The sequence below is a fragment of the Cicer arietinum genome, chromosome 5, assembly GCF_000331145.2.
Source record: "Cicer arietinum cultivar CDC Frontier isolate Library 1 chromosome 5, Cicar.CDCFrontier_v2.0, whole genome shotgun sequence".
NCBI classification, from domain to species: Eukaryota; Viridiplantae; Streptophyta; class Magnoliopsida; order Fabales; family Fabaceae; genus Cicer; species Cicer arietinum.
In genome coordinates, this window is record NC_021164.2 from 33,377,054 (window position 1) to 33,382,219 (window position 5,166).

Genomic DNA, 5,166 nt, shown 5'->3' on the forward strand with positions numbered 1-5,166 from the left:
TTTTGAAAATAACTTTTCACAATCTTCAAAATTTTTGACATACCTATTGGAAAACTTTTACAACCACACAAACATTCATTGCCCAAATACTTTTTGTGTGAGAACCAATATAGTGATTGAGTCAAAGTCTTGATACTTCTTTAATTCTTTGTAAAAGACAACTCTTTGTAATTGAAGGTTTAGAAAATCCAGTTTGGAAACTGGTGGCTATCTTCGTTGGTGTGAGAACATCAAGAAGAAGTTTTACTTCGATCTTGTGTGAGTTTGGCGATTGACTCCAAGGATCAAGTGGTAGAGAAATAGAAGTGAGTGTGAGTTAGATAGATAGGCTTAGAGGAAGCTGGACAATCTGTAAAAGGATCTCAATTCATTCTATTTGAAAAAGGTTGAAATCTTGTTGGATTTCAGGACTGGATGTAGGCTGTCAAACTGACAGCTGAACCAGTATAAATCTTGGTGCACTCTCTCTTATCTCTCTATACTTTTCATGTTAATCCTGTATGTGATCTTAAATTTCCGCTGTGTATAATCTGTATGAATCTTGCATTATTAATATAGGAATTAAAATTGAACAAGTTGGATTTGATCTTAATTCTCTTATTCTTAATCAAAAGAAGTCATATTTTTCCAACACCAATAAGTTCATTTGTGTCATTGGATGAACATTTAGGTCATTTTCTTCCTCCCTAGGCTTATTCTTGTCCAATTAGAGTTTTTAACCAATCTTGTGCATCCAATAAGTTCATTAGTGTCATTAGATGAACATTTAGGTCATTTTCATTCTCCCTAGGTTTATTCTAGTCCAATTAGGGATTTTAACCAATCTTGAGCATCCAAAAGGTGTGTTTGTGCCATTGGATTAACATTTAGGTCATTTTGGTCCTCCCTAGGCTTATTCTTGTCCAATTAGGGTTTTAAACCAATCTTGGGCATCAAATAAGTTCATTTGTGTCATAGGATTAACATTTAGGTGATTTTTGTCCTCCCTAATCTTATTTTTGTCCAATTAGCAGTTTTAACCAATCTTATGCAGCCAATAGTTGTGTTTGTGTCATTTGATGAACATTTAGGACTTTTTGCGTCCTTCCTAGACTTATTCTTGTCCAATTTGGGTTTTTAACTAATCTTGTGCATCCAATAAGTGTGTTTTTGTCATTGGATGAACATTTAGGTAATTTTCGTCCTCCCTAAGCTTATTCTTGTCCAATTAGGGTTTTTAACCAATCTGGTGCAGCCAATAATTTCATTTGTGTCATTGGATGAACATTTATGTCGTTTTTGTCCTCCCTAGGCTTATTCTTGTCCTCCCTAGGCTTATTTTTGTCCAATTAGGGTTTTTAACCAATCTTGTGCTTCCAATAAGTTCAGTTTTGTCATTGGATGAACATTTAGGTTATTTTCGTCCTCCCTAGGCTTATTCTTGTCCAATTAGGGTTTGTAACCAATCTTGTGCATCCAATAAGTTCATTTGTGTCATTGGATGAACATTTAGGTTATTTTCGTCCTCCCTAGGCTTATTTTTGTCCAATTAGGGTTTTTAACCAATCTTGTGCTTCCAATAAGTTCAGTTTTGTCATTGGATGAACATTTAGGTCATTTTCGTCCTCCTTAGGTTTGTTCTAGTCCAATTAACGTTTTTAATCAATCTTGTGCATCCAATAGGTATGTTGGTGTCATTGGATGTACATTTCGGTCATTTTCGTCCTCCCTAGGCTTATTCTTGTCCAATTAGGGTTTTTAACCTGTCTTGTGCATCCAACAAGTTCATTTGTGTCATTGGATTAACATTTCGGTCATTTTCATCTTCCCTAGGTTTATTCTAGTCCAATAAGGGTTTTTACCCAATGTTGTGCATCCAATTGGTATATGTGTCATGAGATGAACATTTAGGTCATTTTCATCCTCCTTAGGCTTATTCTTGTCCAATTAGGGTTTGTAACCAATCTTGTGCATCTAATATATACGTTTGTATTATTGGAATAACATTTAGGTCATTTTCTTCCGCACCAGGTTTATTCTAGTCCAATTAGGGGTTTTAACCAATCTTGTGCATGCAATAGGTGTATTTGTGTCATTGGATGAACATTTAGGTCATTTTGGTCCTCCATAGACTTATTCTTGTCCAACTAGGGTTTTTAACCAATCTTGTGCATCCAATAGGTGTGTTTGTGTCATTGGATGGGCATTTAGGTCCTTTTCGTCTTCCCTAGGTTTATTCTTGTCCATCTAGGGTTTTTAAACAATCTTGTGCATCCAATAGGTGTGTTTGTGACATTGGATGAACATTTAGCTCATTTTCGTCCTCCCTAGGCTTATTTTTTTTCCAATTAGGGTTTTTAACCAATCTTGTGCATCCAATAAGTTAATTTGTATCATCGGATTAACATTTAGGTTATTTTCGTCCATCCTAGGTTTATTATAGTCCAATTAGGGTTTTTAACCAATCTTGTGGATCCAATAGGTGTGTTTGTGTCATTGGATGAACATTTAGGTCATTTTCGTCCTCCCTGGGCTTAATCTTATCAAATTAGAGTTTTTAACCAATCTTGTGCATCCAATAAGTTCATTTGTATCATTGGATTAACATCTAGGTCATTTGCGTCCACTTTAGGTTTATTCTTGTCCAATTAGGGTTTTTAACCAATCTTGTTCATCCAATAAGTATGTTTGTGTCATTGAATGATCATTTCGGTCATTTTCGTTCTCCCTAGGCTTATTCTTGTCCAATTAGGGTTTTAACTCGACTTGTGCATCCAATAAGTTCATTTGTGTCATTGGATTAACATTTAGGTCATTTTCTTCCTCCCTAGGCTTATTCTTGTCCAACTAGGATTTTAACCAATCTTGTGCATCCAATAGGTGTGTTTGTGTCATTGGATGATCATTTAGCTCATTTTCGTCCTCCCTAGGCTGGTTCTTGTCCAATTAGGGTTTTTAACCAATCTTTTGCAGAATGTCATCAACATAAATTTAGACAAGCATAATGTATTTTCCCTTTTTCTTTATAAAGAGTGTTTTATCAACATTTCCTCTTAAATAATTTTGCTGTATGAGGAAATTACTGAGTTTTTGATACCAAGCTCTTGGAGCTTGTTTCAATCCTCAAATCCTGAAGGTTGACTAACATAAACCTCCTCTTGGATATCTCCATTCAGAAAAGCAGTCTTTACATCCATTTGATACAATTTAAAATCCAGGATAAAAGCATAAGCAAGCAAAATCCTAATTGCTTCTAATCTGGCTACAGAAGTATAAGTCTCATCATAGTCAATACCTTCCTCCTAGTTGTAGCCTTTAGCAACTAGTCCAGCCTTATTTCTTGTTATTACTCCATTCTCATCCATCTTATTCCTAAACACCCATCTAGTTCCAATAATATGTTTGTTTTCTGGTTTAGGAACTAAGATCCATACTTTGTTTCTCTCAAATTGATTAAGCTCTTCTTGCATGCCTATTATCCAAGAGAGATTCTTTTATATTCTTAGGTTCTACTTGAGAAACAAAAGTTGTGAAATTACAGAAGTGTCTAAGGGATTTTCTAGTAGCAACCCCTTTAGAAATTTCTCCTATGATGTTGTCAATAGGATGGTTCTTGTTGAATTTCCATTCCTTAGGTAAGTCATCTTCCCTTATAGGTTCTATATAATCATTGTCAGTTGGAGGTAATGTTTCATTTGGTTCTTTTGGATCTGATTCTACAATTTCATCAAGAGAATCACCAACTGTAAGAGGGGTATTGTTCAAGTTTTTGGTAAACATTTCATCAAATTTTACATGAACAGATTCCTCTATAGTTTTAGTTCCTTTATTGTAGATCCTATAGGCCTTACTAGATTGTGAATATCCTAGAAAAATTCCCTCATCTGCCTTAGAGTCAAATTTCCCTAGATGCTCCATTCCATTATTCAGTACAAAACACTTGCATCCAAAGACTCTAAAGTAGGCAATGTTTGGTTTTCTACCTTTGTATATTTCATAGGGTGTTTTTCTAAGGATAGGCCTAATTATAACTCTATTTATCACATGAGTAGCTGTGTTTATTGCATCAGCCCAAAAGTATTTTGGAAGCTTAGAGTCACTAAGCATTGTTCTAGCAAGTTCTTCTAGAGCTCTTTTCTTCCTTTCTACAACTCCATTTTGTTGTGGAGTTCTTGGGGCTGAGTAAATGTGGTGAATTCCTTTTTGATCACAATAATTGTCAAAAGATTCATTTTGAAATTCTCCACCATGATCACTCTTAATGGAAACTATTTTCTGATTCTTCTCATTTTGAACTTGATTTGCAAATTTTTTGAAAATTGAGAAGGCATTACTTTTTTGAGACAGAAAATAAGTCCAGGTATATCTAGAGAAATCATCAACTAAAACATAGCCATAAAGATTTCCTCCAAAACTTTTTACTTGAGAGGGACCAAATAGATCCATGTGTTGGTGGGAAAGAGGACTTGACTAATTTACTTTTCTCACAGGAGTCACATAATTTGTCCTTAGTAAATTTTCTGTTTGGAAGACCTAGCACTAGTTGTTTGCTAACAAGTTTGTTAAGATGGTTTATATGTATGTGAGCTATTCTCTTGTGCCACAACCAATCTTCATCAGATTTAGATAACAAACATCAAACATTATTTGCAGGCAAAGAGTCAAGATCAATCATGTATATATTATTTACCCTTTCACCTACCAATTTTATGCTATTATCTTCCTTGTGCTCAAGTGTACAAGTATGTGATGTAAAATATACCTGGTAGCCTTTATCGCAAAGCTGACTAATGCTAAGCAAGTTGTGTTTCAAACCTTTTACATAGAGAACATCCTTGATTACCGTTGTTGATTCACTCCCTATGTCTCCAGCACCAAGTATTTTGCCTTTGTTGTTGTCACCATACTTTACATATCCTCCGTCTTTTAAATTAAGAGATATGAATTTTCATTTGTCTCCAGTCATATGCTTGGAACATCCACTGTCTAGGTACCATGAGTGAGTTTTGGATTTCAAGCAGATCTGCAAAACAGAATTCAGACTTTGGTTTTAGGTACTTAATTTAGGTCCGGTCCTTGAGGGTTAGTCTCAATCACACGTTTCTTTCCAAACTTGTCTTCTTTCCATCCCTTGTAAGTAAGCTATTTTACATTAAAAAGAAATAATTCATTTTTTGCAACAAAAAT